Source organism: Bufo bufo, chromosome 1 (genome assembly GCF_905171765.1).
Source record: "Bufo bufo chromosome 1, aBufBuf1.1, whole genome shotgun sequence".
Classification (NCBI taxonomy): domain Eukaryota; kingdom Metazoa; phylum Chordata; class Amphibia; order Anura; family Bufonidae; genus Bufo; species Bufo bufo.
In genome coordinates, this window is record NC_053389.1 from 153,636,764 (window position 1) to 153,657,474 (window position 20,711).

Below are 20,711 nucleotides of genomic sequence, written 5' to 3' on the forward strand. Positions count from 1 at the left end.
ATTGCAGCATGTTTATTCGTATATTCACATAAGGAGCATTTTACTCGTGAGGTGAATATACGAATAAAGACGCTGCAACGATAATTTTACTTTGTGCTGGAATTCCTCCTCATTGTCCTCTTATAAAAATTAACAAGGCCTGGATTGACCATGACTTCTCGACTCCACCAGAGGAAAGCTGATGAACATAAAGGCACTTTAAATGTGTTATTTATAATGTACTGAATACACTGTATTCCCATGCAAATGTTCCACCACAAACAAAAAGAATATGGTTGAATCTACCTTTTCTCATCCTCCTTCTTCTCTTCCATCATATCAACATGCTTATTCGTCGCATATATGCCCTTCACATATAATGTTTTACAGGGTCAGCTCAGCTGCAGGCCCTCACCTACAATGTTTTACAGGGTCAGTTCACCAGCAGGCCCTTGCATATAATTTTTTAAGAGTGTCAGCTCACCAGCAGGCCCTCACATATAATGTTTTACAGGGTCAGCCCACCAGCAGGCCCTCACCTACAATGTTTTATAGGGTCAGCTCATCAGCATGCCCTCGCATATAATTTTTTACAGGGTCAGCTCACCAGGAGACCTTCACCTAAAATCTTTTACAGGGTCAGCTCACCTGAAGGCCCTCGCATATAATTTTTTTAAATGGTCAGCTCACCAGCAGGCCCTCACATATAATGTTTTACAGAGTCAGCTCACCAGCAGGCCTTCACCTACTAATTTTTACATGGTCAGCTCACCAGCAGGCCCGCACCTAAAATCTTTTACAGGGTCAGCTCACCAGCAGGCCCGAACCTCAAATCTTTTACAGGGTCAGCTCATTAGCAGGCCCTCGCATATAATGTTTTACAGGGTCAGCTCACCAGCAGGCCTTCACCTACAATCTTTTATAGGGTCAGCTCATCTTCAGGCCCTCGCATATAATGTTTTAGAGGGTCAGCTCACCAGCAGGCCCTCACCTACAATCTTTTACAGGGTCAGCTCACCTGCAGGCCCACACCTAAAATCTTTTACAGGGTCAACTCACCAGCAGGTCCGCACCTAAAATCTTTTACAGGGTCAGCTCACCTGCAGGCCCTCACCTAATTATAACTAATAGGTAATTTGCACGCATGCTGCTTTGCTTGGATGTGGTAGACGTAGCCGTTTCTCAGGCTCCCTCTTTGGAATCGAACACTGATTCACCGTTACCCGTGGTCACCATGGTTTGCGCTGAAAATAACATCAACAGTTGATAGGACAGACATCCAAATGGATCGTCGCCGTAACGGGGACGTGCGATCGGCCCCAGGTTATCTATAGTTACCAAAGCGGCAGCATGCCCTCACCCATAATGTTTTAGATGGTCAGATCAGCAGGCCCTTGCTCCAAATGTTTTTGAGGGTCACCAGCAGGCCATCAACCATAATTTTTCAAGGCTGTGTATGATGCCCTCCTTTATGTGTAACAAAGGGTGTATTGTTCCTTGTAATTTTTGGCAGCCCTTTCACTTGCATAGGCTTTATAAGTGTATGAGTCTCACTACATGAACAATTGTACCACAATGTGAATGAGGCCCTCCTTTATGTGATATACAGGTTATATCGGAGTGCCTCTTTCTTGTAATTTTTGACAGCACTTGCCCTTTATATACAAGTAATTATACAGGAAAGAATGTTTCCTAATTTTTTTTCCTCTAAAATCGATTTTATCTTCGGTTTGGTGCGTATTATTGTCAGTCTGTAAAAGTGGCGTACTACTCGGACAACATTGTTCCCAGCAGCGACTTGGGAGTCCAAGATGCATCCAGACATTTTCCCCATGCTGTTACCGAACCATTTCGGTGGTGTTTCCATCAATTTCTGACCTTTTCCTATGAACCAGGCACCCTCCCCTCTTCACAGCAGGGGGTGCCTGGTTTAATGCTCGGGTTCTCCCATTGACATCCATTATATTCAGGTGCTCGGTAGAGCACCTAAGCATCCCGATGTGTTCGGCCAGAGCACCCGAGCCCTTTGGTGCTTGATCAACACTAGTTGCTCCCAGTCATGGTCGTGTCCAGTCACTTTCTCCTTTGCTTTGCAGAGCTCCTTCAGCAGAGCATGCTTGTCGCCGCTTGCTCCTTTTAAACAAATCTGGTTCACTTTTTCCTTATTTTCAGCAGGGGTTTCCTCAGGTTTGGCGGCAGTTTCAGAGTCCTCTGCTTCTTCAGTGGCTTTTTCCACATTGGCAGACTCTCCTTCAGCAGACTCTCCTTCAGCCTCTTCTTTGATCTCTGCAGGCAGGGCCGGCCTTAGGTGTTCAGGCGCCCTGTGCGAGCTAACCTTGTGGCGCCCCCCCTCCCCCCAAAAAAAAATAAAAACACTGCTTGTTGCTGGCATCATGGCATAGGCTGGCTGACTATCCAACCAAGTAGTTACCAGCCCACACACCCCAAAGGCCGGTGTAATGTTATACTTCCCTACTTCGTGAGATTTCCCTACCCTCGTCACTTCCGGTCGCACCGGACATGACGTGAGGAGGTGTGCAGCGCCGCGCAGGCGCACAACGACAGGTTAGGGAAATTTCACAGCAGAGTGCGCATGCACCAGGAGCCTCGCTGGCGGTTAGGGTAGGGAAAAACTATGGGCCAATGCGCAGGCGCAGTGATCGGATGGATGTTCTCAGCTGAACACCGGCCGACACTGCGCATGCACCGGGAGCCTCACCAGCGGTTTGGGAAGGGAAAAATTACGTACAGGCCAGTGCTTTTTCTCTACCCTAACCGCTGGTGAGGCTCCCAGCGCATGCGCAGTGTCGGCCGGTGTCCAGCTGAGAAAATTAGTTTCCAATGTAGTATTAATAACTAAACAATTAAATAATAAACATATTGCATTGTCTACTTACCACCAGGACAATAAGATGATCTGGACTCTGGCTGCAGTCTGGCTCTGGGGACTCCATTGTCACTCTCTTCTCCCCCGCCCCTCCCTCCCTTGTAACTCTCTTCCCCCCCCCCTTCCCTTGTCACTCTCATTATTCCCCCCCCCCTCTCCCTTGTCACTCTCATTATTCCCCTCCCTCTCCCTTGTCACTCTCATTATTCCACCCCCCCTCCCTTGTCACTCTCATTATTCCCCCCCCTCTCCCTTGTCACTCTCATTATTTCCCCCCCCCTTGTCACTCTCATTATTTCCCCTCCCTCCCCCCTTGTCACTCTCATTATTTCCTCCCCCTCCCCCTTTTCACTCTAATTATTTCCTCCCCCTCCCCCCTTGTCACTCTCATTATTTCCTCCCCCCTCCCCCCTTGTCACTCTCATTATTTCCTCCCCCCTCCCCCCTTGTCACTCTCATTATTTCCTCCCCCCTCCCCCCTTGTCACTCTCATTCTACTCCCACCTCCACCTCCTCTAGTGTAGCGTGGCCGAGCTCTGTTCGATCCGCGGTACAGGAGCATTTGTTTCCTGTACCCGGCCGGACTGACAGGAAGTGTTTTTTTTTTTAAACCGCAACGGGCGCCGGGCGCCCCCTGCTGAATACAGGGGAGGGGAAGATGGAGGGGGCGGGGGGCCTGCCCCGAGGGAGAACACAAGTGCCGCCTCGCCTGCCGCATATTACATTGCGAGCTGTCGGCCGCCCGGCGCCCCTGTTGCTATGGCGCCCTGTGCGGCCGCACAGCCCGCACACCCCAAAGGCCGGCCCTGTCTGCAGCGTCTGAGAATTTCTCGCACTCCAACTCATCGACCTTAGCTTCGTCAGCCTTTGTCTCTTTGGAGTCTCCATTCTCTTTGTTAGCCTTCTCATCCTTCTCGGACATGGCATCATATATCTGCACTCTTAACTCTTCCCTATCTTTCTCACCGAGGTTGGAGGCACTGGGAATATCAGGGTCCTTATCAGACTCGTCATCTTCCTCTTCTGGCATTCCCTCCAGAGTGTTACCCAGGACATTGTTCTCCATTCTTGCAAGCTTCAGGAGAGCCATCCCATAGAAGTAGAAGGCTTCTGCACGCTGGTCGGCCATCTCTCCGTCCCTGCTGGTATCCTAAAAGATTTTGACAGTGGAATGGATGTCTTTCATGACCAGGTCCCGGCTAACCACTGCCATGTGACTCTTGGCTTCCACATCCACATAGGCCCCATCAACTTGTTCAGAAGATGTTGAAGAAGCAGAAACTTCTTCCATCTTCTCTGCCTTGGCCAGCACCACAGTGTCACCATTTCCCGACCCATTCTCAACCTGCTCTGGCTTGGACTTCTTGGCATCTTTCCGAGGACTCTCCTCCTCAGGTTTCCCATTTACCTTCTTCTCTACTAGATGAGAGATGTCATCCTCATGTTTGTAGATATACTGATATGTCAGGTCCATCTGGCAGGGAGTCTCTGCCATCAGTCGGTCATGCTCTTCTAGATGCTCCTTCTGGATGGTCATACATGCCAGGTAGTCTTCCGCTGCCTGGGTATAGTTCTCGGACTCTATGCTGACTTCTCCCCGCTTGATCAGGTTCATGTCTTGAACTGGCTCAAGCTCTCTTTCATGTGCCTGGTTCACGTTGTATGTCACAACACCTTCATCAACCCTGCACCTGAGCTCACTAACCATAGAACACTATGAAGACTGCTTATCTGCACCTAGTACGTGTGGTACACCTTCTAGCACTGCCTCACCTTCCTGCACATTTACCACAGTGGGTTCCCTCAGCTTTGTGCTACCAACATTATCAACCAGCATTTTCAAGTCGCATACATTTTTACCAATAGGGGGAGCTTCTTCCCCGATCACAACCTGCACAGGAAAGGGGATGTAATCATCATCATCACATATTTCACATGACCTCACATTTTCATTATGCATTTCAATTAGCTTGCCAGGTTCACTCTGCACCTCATCTGCACTATTGTTTTCAATAGTCATTTCACTTAAACCATTGTGTTCAATGTGCATCTCCCTTACACCTTCATTTAAAGGGACAGGTACAGGTTCTGCAGGAGTTTTGTCACTTTCTGCAGAAGTGTCTCCATTTCCCCTAAACTCCCAGAACAAGGGGAAATCACGGCCCAACATTACATTATGCATGAGCCTTTTTGCACACCAAGTTCATATGTCCCAGTTCCTGCTAGAGTCTCACACTCCGTGACAGCCACAGAATAGTTCTTGCTTTCCACATGTATGTCCAGCACACTTAACTTTTTGTCCAACACATAGTCCCCGGCTCATCTGGGTCTCTGCATCCAACAAAGCTTGGACTGGACTGCCATCCACCACAATGTCACACATTTTTGTTGCAGTCTCTAGTCCCGGTGTCTTAACACCTACAGGCTCGGCAGATAGCGACTGCCGCCGGCTCACACCACAGTTCACGGCTTCTAAAGTAGTAGGGCACTGGTCAGCAACATGCCCAACCTCCAGAGCTTTGCTCACTATCACTTTGTCTGCTGCACCAGCAATAACAGGAACGCTCTTACCCATTGACGTCACGAGTCCTCTCTCTCAGTCATACACAGTGGGTTGTTTTATCCCTCCGTGATTATCTCAGCAGGCCTCACCTGTGATCACCTCAGGTTAAAGGGAACAACTGTAGTGGACTATGGGTGTGGAATGAGAGACTCCCACTACTAACCTGCCTCCCAGTCCAAAGAAATCCAGCCCATAACAGAATCTAGACAAACAATCTCCAGCAAGCTATGCCTTGCTGAAGCAGCACCATTTCTGGATTTCAGTTATCTCACCCTGCTAAACTGAAAACCCTGGATTAGCTACACACCCTCAGTACACCTTCATCATGCACTTCACCACAGAACGAACGATTCAAAGACAAGGGACAAATAGCTAGTTTCTCTTCCATCGTGATCTTTCAGCATGTTAAAAAAGGATCGCTCCTCGTTAATAGATCCGTTGGTATAATATGGAGTCGTCTACTCGCTAATGATCTCAGTCGTGCCTTTTGACCAAGCATCTACACTCACCTAAAGAATTATTAGGAACACCATACTAATATGGTGTTGGACCCCCTTTTGCCTTCAGAACTGCCTTAATTCTACGTGGCATTGATTCAACAAGGTGCTGATAGCATTCTTTAGAAATGTTGGCCCATATTGATAGGATAGCATCTTGCAGTTGATGGAGATTTGAGGGACGCAAATCCAGGGCACGAAGCTCCTGTTCCACCACATCCCAAAGATGCTCTATTGGGTTGAGATCTGGTGACTGTGGGGGCCATTTTAGTACAGTGAACTCATTGTCATGTTCAAGAAACCAATTTGAAATGATTCGAGCTTTGTGACATGTGCATTATCCTGCTGGAAGTAGCCATCAGAGGATGGATACATGTTCTCATTCTGTTTACGCCAAATTCGGACTCTACCATTTGAATGTCTCAACAGAAATCGAGACTCATCAGATCAGGCAACATTTTTCCAGTCTTCAACAGTCCAATTTTGGTGAGCTCGTGCAAATTGTAGCCTCTTTTTCCTATTTGTAGTGGAGATGAGTGGTACCCGGTGGGGTCTTCTGCTGTTGTAGCCCATCCGCCTCAAGGTTGTGCGTGTTGTGGCTTCACAAATGCTTTGCTGCATACCTCGGTTGTAACAAGTGGTTATTTCAGTCAACGTTGCTCTTCTATCAGCTTGAATCAGTCGGCCCATTCTCCTCTGACCTCTAGCATCCACAAGGCATTTTTGCCCACAGGACTGCCGCATATTGGATGTTTTTCCCTTTTCACACCATTCTTTGTAAACCCTAGAAATGGTTGTGCGTTAAAATTCCAGTAACTGAGCAGATTATGAAATACTCAGACCGGCCCGTCTGGCACCAACAACCATGCCATGCTCAAAATTGCTTAAATCACCTTTCTTTCCCATTCTGACATTCAGTTTGGAGTTCAGGAGATTGTCTTGACCAGGACCACACCCCTAAATGCATTGAAGCAACTGCCATGTGATTGGTTGACTAGATAATTGCATTAATGAGAAATAGAACAGGTGTTCCTAATAATTCTTTAGGTGAGTGTATATCCCCCATCTTTACATGTAATAGCAAGAAACGATTTAAAAGCGAACAAGTAACGACCGCAAGTACGAACGATTATCTATGTGTATAATAAGTGGAATTTTTGTAATTAACGAGTCGCTACATCTTTGATTGGATATTGTAATCTGTATGACATCTGCTGGTGTAATACTACCTTAATCTGTATGGGGGCCTTTATTGTGTGCGATGACTGGGGGCAACCTCTGGGACCTCCAATGATCACAAGAATGCACGTGTGTGCACTGCACTAATACTCTGTTTGTTATCTATTGGACTGCTGGAGATAGCCAAGTACACCACCTGGGTTTTTCCTTCAGTCCCATAGAGATGAATGAAACAGCAGTGTGCACGCTTGACCAACCTCTCCACTCCCTGCTCTCATGATCATGGGGATCCCAGTGGTTGGACACAAACCATTCTTATAGTTAGGGGATAATTTCATCTAACTGGAATACCCCTTTAATTTCAATAAGGCTTTAAACAAGAAATCAATGGAGGACAAGCTGGGTCTTCCAGAACAGTGCAGAATTATAGCCTCAGTATTCATAGCTCAGAAAACATAACACAAATGTATTAACATGAAAAGACACACTATCCAAGCTTTATCTATACCCTACAAATATTGACTGTGAGCTCCACTGGGGACACGCCAGTTGTCTAGGTGGTAGTCCAGTTCTGTCCAAACGTGTGCCAGCATATTCTAGGATATGGACTGCACTTTACAGTGATTTGTCATCTCAGGTTGTTTAGATTCTTTGGCAGGGGGAGGACTCCTCATAGCGCCAATATTAATATTCCGCCTTTTGCTTTGGGAGAATCAGGTTGGTTTGAGAAGTTTATTTTTTTTCATTACAAAGACTAAGATGTTTCCGCTCTTGAAGTGACAAGTTCAAGCTGTTCTGAAAAATCTCATTACAATGCAGACATAACTTTAATTTATGTGAATATGTTAGCAGCCTGTGACACGCTGTGAATATCTCCAAGAGGCATTTGCATTAAGTCTTTTTACAAGGCAATGGATGGACTAGCGGAGTTAACCTGGGAGGACAAGCACTGAGAAGAACTTAAAGGGGATATACAGGCTTTTATTAAAAACCTGGCTGCTTACTTCCAAACACAGTGCACTTGCCCACAGGATGTTCGTGGCATTGCAGCTTAGCCCCACTTACTTTAATGTATGTGAGAAACAATAACGAATACAACCGATGGGACGGTGGTGGCCTGTTTGTGGCAGAAAGCAACCATATTTTCCACATCCTGCAGAACAGCTTTAAAGGGGTTGTCCATGTTATTTTTTTATAAATGAAAACTACCTGGGCACTGCAGCCACAACAATACATCATTGGCTGCGGCTCAGGAAGTGGAAGGAGTAGCAGTCCTGTAACGAAGAAGGCTGGAAAGAGAAAATGCTTTATTAGGGCTCAGGCAGTTTGCATCACTAAAAAAAGGACATGGACAACTCCTTTAAAGGGGTTTTTCAGGAATAATTATTTCTTAGGAGGTGCCTGCAGCCTGCTCACTGAAACAGAAGATTTATACTGACCAACTACACCCCGCTGTTCCAGTGTTTTCTTCTGGTGGTGCATGGGCATGGTCACATGCACCGCTCCCACCAATGACTGGCTTCAGTGGTGACCAGAGGACTGTCCATAGACCCCTACAGGGAAATCTTCTGGTAGGCCGATGCCCAGGGGGTTGCCCAAGCCTTCCTCTCTGCCACCGGCTGGGTACATAATAAGCTCTCGGCTGTAATTATGTTTACTCTATTTTTATTAAGATTTTCAGGTTATAACAATATAACATAGAATGGCCATCTATTAAGTGAACAATCCAATCATAGGATCACACAGGATCCAAGTTACAATGTTACAGATGAAAGCACAAATCAGAATTATTTATATTGCATACATACATGTATCTATGTGACTATATACAGTACAGACCAAAAGTTTGGACACACCTTCTCATTCAAAGAGTTTTCTTTATTTTCATGACTATGAAGGCATCAAAAGTATGAATTAACACATGTGGAATTATATACATAACAAACAAGTGTAAAACAACTGAAAATATGTCATATTCTAGGTTCTTCAAAGTAGCCACCTTTTGCTTTGATTACTGCTTTGCACACTCTTGGCATTCTCTTGATGAGCTTCAAGAGGTAGTCACCTGAAATGGTCTTCCAACAGTCTTGAAGGAGTTCCCAGAGATGCTTAGCACTTGCTGGCCCTTTTGCCTTCACTCTGCGGTCCAGCTCACCCCAAACCATCTCGATTGGGTTCAGGTCCGGTGACTGTGGAGGCCAGGTCATCTGGCGCAGCACCCCATCACTCTCCTTCATGGTCAAATAGCCCTTACTTTCAAAGTTTTCCCAATTTTTCGGCTGACTGACTGACCTTCATTTCTTAAAGTAATGATGGCCACTCGTTTTTCTTTACTTAGCTGCTTTTTTCTTGCCATAATACAAATTCTAACAGTCTATTCAGTAGGACTATCAGCTGTGTATCCACCTGACTTCTCCTCAACGCAACTGATAGTCCCAACCAGTGTTCCCTCTAAGCTGCGCGGGTGTGCGGCCGCGCAGCAATTATTGTGGCCCCGCTCACAATTTTATAATGCCCGCTCACTCAGCTGTGCCGGCCCCCAGCTGATTCCCCTGTCTGTTTTGCTGGCTGACGCCGCCCGCCGCACGGTCAGTTCATTTACAATACCTGGCTGTGGGCTGCCGGTGGCCGGTGGCTAGTATTCAAATAGGGGGGCGGAGTTTTGGACCCGCCGGAGGCAGAGAGGGAGTGCGTGCTGTGCGGCGCAGGCTGACGTCACGTCACGTCACGCTACGCTACGCTACATCTGAGTACCCTGCGCGCCTGGCCGCCTGCTAGCTGGTGAGGTGAGGGCATATAAAAAAAGAAGTATGTACCCCCCCTGTCCCACAGTGCTATGAATCCTCTGTTGTCCCCTGTATTACCCTGATACCCCTCAGTTATATAATATATCTGAGGGATATCAGGGTAAATTATACAGGGGGTAATATAACTAGGGGTATCAGGGTACATGAGGGGTAATATAACTGAGGAGGGCTAGGCTACTATCAGACATTATACAGGGGTAATATAACCTATCTTACCCCTCACCCCTGTATTATGTCCCTGATAGCCCTCCTCACTTATATTACCCCTGTATAATGTACCCTGATAGATACCCCTTAGTTATATTACCCCTGTATAATGTACCCTGATACCCCTCAGTTATATAATATAACTGAGGGATATCAGGTTAAAATATACAGGGCGGGGTAATATAACTAAGGGGTATCAGTGTACATTATTATACAGGGGTAATATAACTAAGGGGTATCAGGGGACATTATTATACAGGGGTAATATAACTTATATTACCCCTGTATAGTGTACCCTGATACCCCTTAGTTATATTACCCCCTGTATAATTTACCTGATACCCCTCAGTTATATTACCCCTGTATAATGTCCCCCATAACAGTGTGTGTTATCCACAGGTCCCCCATAACAATGTGTCATCCACAGATCTCCCATAACAATGTGTCATCCACAGATCCCCCAAATTATTTTAAAAACCTGCTGTTTCTCTAGATGACCTTATGTTTATGGTAGTGGTAATAGAGTCTCAATGGTCTATAAAAGCAGCTACACTATTTTTACAGACCTTTGAGACTCTATTAACACTACTATTAACTATTAACATAAGGTCATCTAGACTAGAAAAAGCAGGTTTTTAAAATTCTTATTTTTCCCATTTAGGTGTTAGAGCAATCTAATTAAAGTTATGTTTTAACACCTAAAGAGAAAGAAAAAATAAATAAAAACCTACGGTTTCTCTAGATGACCTTATGTTGATAGTAGTGTTAATAGAGTTTTAATGCTTTGTAAAAATAGTGTAGCTGCTTTTATAGACCCTTGAGACTCTATTACCACTACTATCAACATAAGGTCATCTAGAGAAACAGCAGCTTTTTTTAATTATTTTTTCCTTTAGGTATTAAAGCAATCAAATGAAAGTTATGTTTTAACATAAGGGTCAGAAACTGGGTTTTGTTTAGCCTCTTGGTTATTAGTTTTTCTATGTAAGTTCTCTGGAACAAAGATTTTTTTTCCCTGTATGGTTTATATATGGAGAGCAATGTCCAGTGATAACAGAGAGGACTATACTGTATATTGTACGGGATGGTGCAGGGGTTATACTGTATATTGTACGGGATGGCGCAGAGGTTTGTATGCTCTTTGAAGTGACAATTATCTTAGGTTTTCCTATCGCCCACATTTGATGGCGCTGTGCCCAGCTCTGAGCCGACCCCGCTCAGCAGCTGCAAAGGCTTAGAGGGAACACTGGTCCCAACCCCATTTATAAGGCAAGAGATCCCACTTATTAAACCTGACAGGGCACACCTGTGAAGTGAAAACCATTTCAGGGGACTACCTCTTGAAGCTCATCAAGAGAATGCCAAGAGTGTGCAAAGCAGTAATCAAAGCAAAAGGTGGCTACTTTGAAGAACCTAGAATATGACATATTTTCAGTTGTTTCACACTTGTTTGTTATGTACATAATTCCACATGTGTTAATTCATAGTTTTGATGCCTTCAGTGTGAATCTACAATTTTCATAGTCATGAAAATAAAGAAAACTCTTTGAATGAGAAGGTGTGTCCAAACTTTTGGTCTGTACTGTATGTTAAGTCAAACGTTTATGGGTATAGCACATTATTAAAAAAAGGAGTGACAATGAATAAAAGCTGTTTTCTGCTTTCTATGTTCCTTGCATTATCATTTCTGTATTAAAACTAAAATTATTGAGCCATTAATTGACATAAAACAGGTAAAAAGGTGGAAAGAGAGAGAGAAAGGAAACGAGAAAAAGGAAAAAAGAAGGGAAACAGGGGGGGGGGGGAGTTATGATCGGCGAGATTAGAGGACAGGCCAAGCTTAGGATGCCAAAAAGGTCACTTCAAGCTTCTAAATCCTGGAGAATCTAGGAAAGTGAGTAAAGAATGACATCTACTCATAAATATCTCTGATCTTTCCTGTTGATCTGCTATCAGCTCTTCCATGCTTAGAATGTATCTTAGCTCCTTGGTCCACTCACACACTGTGGGTGTGGACCTGGACTTCCAATGTCTGGGATTACCATCCGTGCAGCCAACAGGAAATGTCTTATGACCCCTTTCTTCACCTGGGCCAGGGAGCCAGTATCGTCTTGCCAGAATACTTAGCATATATCTGCGAGATTTGGTCCCAGAACGAGCGGATTGCTGGACAGCTCCACCATATGTGTAATAGGGTACCCCAATCCTCACATCTCCAGTACATCTCTGAAACTGAGGGAAAACATATGATGTAGTGTGGTTGGACAGTTGTACCATCTAGAGAGAATTTTATAATTCTTTTCTTTGACCTGCGTCACCAGCAATATTCCATGGGAGAACATACACATCTTCCTCACCTTCTCCTCTTTGAACTGGACCTGTAAATCAGATTCCAATTTATCAAAGAATGGGGCCCTAGCCCCACTGTAGAGGTCTAAAAGCACCCTATACAATGTGGACAAGATGCCTCTACCGTCTCCTGATTGTAGGTAAACTTTATCAAAATCTGTCAGTGGGTCCGTCATCTTGTTGGAGAATGTAGCTCTAAAAAAGGAATTTATCTGGGCATACCCCACCAAGAAGTCATACTAAAGGTAGCGCTCTGGCGTAAGGCTTCAAATGAGGTCAATTTCCCTGAAGTCAGGACATCTCTTATTCCCAGGAAACCGTTAATTACAGTTTTAATGAGAAAGGACGAGGGGACCAATCCAAGGGTAAATGCTGGATTTTCATGTAATGGAGTCATGGGTCCAGGTCTAAATGAGATCTGTGATTTGGCGATCCAGTCATTCCAAACTGCCAGGGCATGTATTACAAGATATGGCCAGTCCTCTCTAGGTGGTCTATCTACCAAAGTGATCCAGGGTACGGCTTTGAGGGAAAGAGGTGACAGAGACTGCTCCAAGGTGACCCACAACTTCTTTGAACCTTTGTGCATTAAATCTAAAATTCTGGTGAGCACCACAGGACCTTCTTATTTAACCTAGGTTTACTGGTGTGCCAGATGAACCTAGTGGGAGCTGATTGAATTTCTACTAAATACTTCCTTGGAGCATGAATGGGTATAGTTTGGAAGAGATATAAAAACCTCTGAAGGATATCCATTTTGACAGTGTTCATGCGACGAAACCAAGAAAGGTGTTTCAGCTTATACAGCCATAGGTCTTCAAGAGTTCTCCTCTGCAGTGGAAAGTAATTCAAGGAGAATAATAAGTGTAGTTGCATGTGAATTTGAATGCCCAGGTACAGTTGCAAGAAAAAGTATGTGAACCCTTTGGAATGATATGGATTTCTGCACAAATTGGTCAAAAATGTGATCTGATCTTCATCTAAGTCACAATAGACAATCACAGTCTGCTTAAACTAATAACACACAAATAATTCAATGGTTTTTATTGAACACACCATGTAAACATTCACAGTGCAGGAGGAAAAAGTATGTGAACCCTTGGATTTAATAGCTGGTTGAACCTCCTTTGGCAGCAATAACGTCAACCAAACGTTTCCTGCAGTTGCAGATCAGACGTGCACAACGGTCAGGAGTAATTCTTGACCATTCCTCTTTACAGAACTGTTTCAGTTCAGCAATATTCTTGGGATGTCTGGTGTGAATCGCTTTCTTGAGGTCATGCCACAGCATCTCAGTCGGGTTGAGGTCAGGACTCTGACTGGGCCACTCCAGAAGGCGTATTTTCTTCTGTTTAAGCCATTCTGTTGTTGATTTACTTCTATGCTTTGGGTCGTTGTCCTGTTGCAACACCCATCTTCTGTTGAGCTTCAGCTGGTGGACAGATGGCCTTAAGTTCTCCTGCAAAGTGTCTCGATAAACTTGGGAATTCATTTTTCCTTCGATGATAGCAATCCGTCCAGGCCCTGATGCAGCAAAGCAGCCCCAAACCATGATGCCCCCACCACTATACTTCACAGTTGGGATGAGGTTTTGATGTTGGTGTGTTGTGCCTCTTTTTCTCCACACATAGTGTTGTGTGTTTCTTCCAAACAACTCAACTTTGGTTTTATCTGTCCACAGAATATTTTGCCATATACCAACAAAAAAGGCTGGAACCAGCCACAAAATATTAAACTCCTATAAATGCAAAACACACCAGTGGTAATGTTCATACAAATCTTTATTAAACATATATGCACACTAACAGCATGAATGAATGATACATAGTTAAAACCTAGTAGGGAAATGCAGGAAAGTGTGGATGAAACCCCCCCAGAGCCAGTACATATATCAATACATTATAATTGTATAAGGTTGCCGCTGCCTATATAGTGTACCGGAAGCTGTGTGAGACAAGATGGAACAAGATGGTAAATATGCTCACATATCTCAGTCACCTCAAAAGGTGCGCAACCTCACCACGAGTTGCAGCTGCCAACCCTAGGTGGATTGGGGCAACTGATGAGCGTGCTAATGTGCACAAAAAAGCTTATACCCGGTAACAACCAACAGGCAGCAATGCCGGCATACTCAGTACATAACAAATGATAAGTACCAAACCACTTCTGTTAGCACAGTCCTCTCATCCGAGGAACTTGATCAATAGTATCCCTGTTGGCCAGTTCCTGCGGGCGAAAATAATTTTCTCCACTGATTATCTTTTTGAAATCCAGGCTGACGACCTGCGGAAGAGATTTCAGCAGAGAGAGTATACAAGACGCCCGATTGAGAGGGCATACCGTCGAGCATGCCAGGCTAAGCGTCCTGAACTTCTACAACCACGAATACGGCGGGACGTACCGGATGAGATACGATTTATCACCACGTATAACAACAACTGCACCGAAATAGGTGAGGTATTACTCAAATATTGGGGAATAATGCGTGGGGATCCACAGCTGGGACCGACAATATCGGCCCGCCCACGCTTAACATTTAGACGGTCTAAAAATCTTAAAGACCACCTGGTACGAAGCCATCACATGGTGAGACAACCTGGACTCTTTGGGTCCAAGGGCCCCAAATGGGGCAACAAACCATGTGGGAAATGTGTTGCCTGTTGTAATATGAATAGGGCAGACACCTCTTGGGACACTGCACATAGGAAGGAATATCGGATTACCTATCCAATTGACTGTGCCACCACTGGGGTGGTATACTGGGCTCTATGCCCATGTGATAAGATCTATGTGGGGTTGACGACACGCCAATTTAAAAAACGTATTCGGGAACATGTACTGGCGATTACAGCTGCAGCCGATATCACGGATGATTATCTCCTTACGACGATACCAAGACATTTTAAGGAAGTACATGGTTGCAATGGTTCACTGCTGAGGTTTAGGGGTATTGACCACGTCAAAATATCCCCCAGGGGTGGAAATTGGAAGAGGATTCTTGCTCAGCGTGAATCCCGATGGATTTTTACCCTTAACTCTATTGTACCACACGGATTGAATGATCATAATAGCTTTGTGCCTTTCTTGTAGACTCCCTCGTGCTCCACTCGCCGTGATCCTGACATTCACTAGGTGAGTTCTGTTTTTTAGCAGTATATTGGTTTTTATCTGTCTGCTCAATATGTTTTTATCAGTTCTAGTGTTTTGTCTGGTTATCTGCCTATGACCCTAACCCTTTGTTTGTTTAGTCATTTCTAGACTCTGCGGATTATGCAGCGTGTTTTCCAAAAAGCACAGCGGGGCTGGACTGTCCTAGCAACGGATCGCCTGTGCAGAGACACAATTCACGGACATCTTATTATTATTTTTATTTGCATGTAGAGTGCATCATGAATTCATCTATCCTGCATTTTTCAGTTTTTATGGAATTTACCATAATGTCTGGCCAGGGTATTTGCGGACATGCACAAACTGCATAGAGTGAAGTGATGTATATACAGTGTTTACCTGAAGATATGGGATAATGGGATTGTGCCACTACCAACGTAGTGACATGGAATATGTAATTATGCATTGGATATTTAGGTCTTTACTCTGTGCACTAGGCCTTTTGTTTTAGAATGTACAAATTGTGCACTGTACGTATAAGCGTCTGTAGCAACTTTGCTGTATATATATTTTATGTTTTTTTGCACTTGCACTTTCGCACTGCGCACTGTCACCCGTACTCGCACTTTTTTATATTGCACGGTATTTTATTAACATGGGTATTCTTATCCTCTTATGATTTTTAGCATTCGCTGTTATCAATTTATTTGTTTAATCATGTGTTGTCACATTAAGTATGATCAATGGTATAATCACTGTGTATTCATTATTAATTTATGGACAAAGAGAAAGTATCACAAATTGTAAGCATATTGTATTATTCTCCCAATAAAGGGGGTTGCACTGTTCGCATCCATCTGTCCATCTGTGTGGACCTAAGTGAGCACAGGAGCGACAGACATATGTGAGATTGTCTCCACCCACCTGCTGGTCAGGTGGATATTGTTGCTGGGTTACTGCAGACGCTATGTCCGGATCATGTGATCTGTGGCGGCGCGTCATCCCTACTTCCGGTCGTGAGGTCATATCCGGTTCGCTAGGCAGAGCCGATGTGGCATGGGTTGGGGGCGGGGCTGCCTCATTCCTGTGACAGGCACTCTGGTCGAATGAGCAGGCGCGGCGGTGATGTCACACATGACATCCACTGGATGCATGCAATAGGATAGAGGTCAGCACCCCTCAGGTGCATACTGTTAGAGAATTGATGGCTGCACCTAATTGGTTCATGCAGGTAGTCAGGGTATAAAGGGAGGGTCATATGGCAGGTTCATTGTGCCCTGTGAAAAAGCCAGTGAGCGAAACGGACGTCGGGCCGCCCCCCAGCCAGGTTTGGTACTTGTCATTTGTTATGTACTGAGTATGCCGGCATTGCTGCCTGTTGGTTGTTACCGGGTAGAAGCTTTTTTCTGCACATTAGCACGCTCATCAGTCGCCCCAATCCACCTAGGGTTGGCAGCTGCAACTCGTGGTGAGGTTGCGCACCTTTTGAGGTGACTGAGATATGTGAGCATATTTACCGTCTTTTCCATCTTGTCTCACACAGCTTCCGGTACACTAAATAGGCAGCGGCAACCTTATACAATTATAATGTATTGATATACAGTACAGACCAAAAGTTTGGACACACCTTCTCATTCAAAGAGTTTTCTTTATTTTCATGACTATGAAGGCATCAAAACTATGAATTAACACATGTGGAATTATATACATAACAAAGTGTGAGACAACTGAAAATATGTCATATTCTAGTTTCTTCAAAGTAGCCACCTTTTGCTTTGATTACTGCTTTGCACACTCTTGGCATTCTCTTGATGAGCTTCAAGAGGTAGTCCCCTGAAATGTTTTTCACTTCACAGGTGTGCCCTGTCAGGTTTAATAAGTGGGATTTCTTGCCTTATAAATGGGGTTGGGACCATCAGTTGCGTTGAGGAGAAGTCAGGTGGATACACAGCTGATAGTCCTACTGAATAGACTTTTAGAATTGGTATTATGGCAAGAAAAAAGCAGCTAAGTAAAGAAAAATGAGTGGCCATTATTACTTTAAGAAATGAAGGTCAGTCAGCCGAAAAATTGGGAAAACTTTGAAAGTAAGGGCTATTTGACCATGAAGGAGAGTGATGGATGGGGTGCTGCGCCAGATGACCTGGCCTCCACAGTCACCGGACCTGAACCCAATCGAGATGGTTTGGGGTGAGCTGGACCGCAGAGTGAAGGCAAAAGGGCCAACAAGTGCTAAGCATCTCTGGGAACTCCTTCAAGACTGTTGAAAGACCATTTCAGGGGACTACCTCTTGAAGTTCATCAAGAGAATGCCAAGAGTGTGAAAAGCAGTAATCAAAGCAAAAGGTGGCTACTTTGAAGAACCTAGAATATGACATATTTTCAGTTGTTTCACACTTTTTTTGTTATGTATATAATTCCACATGTGTTAATTCATAGTTTTGATGCCTTCATAGTCATGAAAATAAAGAAAACTCTTTGAATGAGAAGGTGTGTCCAAACTTTTGGTCTGTACTGTATGTACTGGCACTGGGGGGGTTTCATCCACACTTTCCTGCATTTCCCTACTGGGTTTTAACTATGTATCATTCATTCATGCTGTTAGTGTGCATATATGTGTAATAAAGATTTGTATGAACATTACCGCTGGTGTGTTTTGCATTTATAGGAGTTTAGAATATTTTGCCAGTACTGCTGTGGAACATCCAGGTGCTCTTGGTGCAAACTGTAAACGTGCAGCAATGTTTTTTTTTGGACAGCAGTGGCTTCCTCTGTGGTATCCTCCCATGAAATCCATTCTTGTTTAGTGTTTTACGTATCGTAGATTCGCTAACAGGGATGTTAGCATATGCCAGAGACTTTTGTAAGTCTTTAGCTGACACTCTAGGATTCTCCTTTACCTCATTGAGCAGTCTGCGCTGTGCTCTTGCAGTCATCTTTACAGGACGGCCACTCCTAGGGAGAGTAGCAGCAGTGCTGAACTTTCTCCATTTATAGACAATTTGTCTTACCATGGACTGATGAACAGCAAGGCTTTTGGAGATACTTTTATAACCCTTTTCAGCTTTATACAAGTCAACAATTCTTAATCGTAGGTCTTCTGAGAGCTCCTTTGTGCGAGGCATCATTTACATCAGGCAATGCTTCTTGTGAAAAGCAAACCCAGAACTGGTGTGTGTTTTTTATAGGGCAGGGCAGCTGTAACCAACACCTCCAATCTCATCTCATTGATTGGACTCCAGTTGGCTGACACCTCACTCCAATTAGCTCTTGGAGATGTCATTAGTCTAGGGGTTCACATACTTTTTCCACCTGCACTGTGAATATTTACATGGTGTGTTCAATACAAACATGGTAACATTTAATTCTTTGTATGTTATTAGTTTAAGCAGACTGTGATTGTCTATTGTTGTGACTTAGATGAAGATAAGATCACATTTTATGACCAATTTGTGCAGAAATCCATATCATTCCAAAGGGTTCACATACTTTTTCTTGCAACTGTATGTTAGGCTTTGATCTTTCCATTTGAAAGGGAAATTATTTTGGATAGCTGATACCTCTATTTGGGAAAGGGAGATGTTTAATAGCTCAGTTTTAGAAGGTTCACCTTAAAGTTGCTAAGGTGACTGAACCTGTCGAATTCCTGAAGTAAGGACTGTAAAGAGATGTGAGGGGAAGTCACGTAAAGGAGAAGATCATCTGCATAAAGCACAAGCTTATGCTGCCTATTACGGGTCTCTACACCTTTAATATCAGGATTGTTCCTAATTGCCTTTGCTAAATGTTCCATTGTCAAAACATAGAGAAGAGGGGAAATGGAGCAACCCTGCCGTGTGCCGTTATGGATCTCGAACGAAGGAGCCAGAATCCCGTTGGTTCGAACACGCGCTGAGGTGTGGGTATACAGAATTGCCACCACCTCTACATATCTCCCAAATAGGCCAATTTGTTTTAATGCTGCCAACATAAACTGCCAGTGTACCCTGTCGAATGCTTTTTCAGCATCCACTGACTTCAGGCACATGTGGGTCTGTTTTTTCTGGACCTGTGAAATCAGAGTAAAGGTGCGGATAGTGTTGTCCCTCGCTTCTCTCCCCGGGACAAATCCCACCTGAACTTTATTAATAATTCCAGGAAGAATTTTGCTTAGTCTGTTTGACAGAATTTTTGAGAAGATCTTGATATCACAATTCACTACACATAATTATATCTTTGTTAGGCTTGGGTATGACCACTATGTGGGCTTCGAGGGATTGTTTAGGGAAGGGACACTTTGGAGATATACTATTAAAAACTTTAGTGAGGAAGGGGAGAAGTAATTCATGGTATCGCTTAACAAGGGTAGCTGTAAAGCTATCCGGACCAGGGCTTTTCTTTCCCTTAAGTGAGGAGACTACAGCCTGTACTTCTGGTTCTGTGAAAGGCTGATCTAGTTCTGTACTCTGCTCTAATGAACCCCTGGTAAAGCTGTCTCATTTACGTAGGAAGAAATACGGTCTTCAAGATCTTTCTGGGGCATATCTGCAAATTCTCCTTTGATGTTATACAAGGATTCATAATATGTTCGGAAAACATCTGCAGTGTAGGAGGGGTGATGCATTACGTGTCTCCTATGATCTTAATCTCTGGGATATAAGTTTGTGTTAGCCTGGGGTGTAACAACTTAGCAAGTGCACGTCCACACTTATTGGCATTATCATATAAAAAACTGTGAAAGCGCTCCCTGGAAAGGATGGATCGTTTGTCTATAGCTTCTTTTAGATTGTCCCTCACTTCTGTCAGTTCAGCCAAGAGGGCTGGGGTAAAAGATTTTTTATGTAAGGATTCCAGTTCGTGTAAGCGGTCCGTCAGCCTTTTGATATGAGCTTCCCTTTCCCTCTTCAGTCTGAACCCGTGTTGTATGAGTGTGCCCCTAATCACACATTTCAATGCTTCCCACCGCAGAAACAATGCTTCTTTTATCGTTTTCTCTATCGCCTAATTACAAACAGTATCTTTCAGCAGGGTCTCGTTGAGGCGCCAAGTCTATTCCTTGGCCACCATATCAGGTAGGTCAAGGGTGATAAATATGGGTACGTGATTCAACCACAAAGCTGAGCCAATAGTAGCTTTAGGTTGGAAGGTTAGAGCAT

At 44.3% G+C, this 20,711-nt stretch overlaps 1 long non-coding RNA gene across 1 annotated transcript in view; it reads left to right on the plus strand.

Annotated features, from left to right (window-relative positions):
- Positions 1–17,237, plus strand: part of LOC120999856 — a 53,635-nt gene extending 36,398 nt beyond the window's left edge. The window contains exons 2-4 of the long non-coding RNA XR_005778661.1: positions 14,743–14,920; positions 15,559–15,600; positions 15,717–17,237. This is a non-coding gene — a long non-coding RNA (uncharacterized LOC120999856). The remainder of the gene's footprint in view (positions 1–14,742; positions 14,921–15,558; positions 15,601–15,716) is intronic.
- Positions 17,238–20,711: the final 3,474 nt, after the last annotated feature.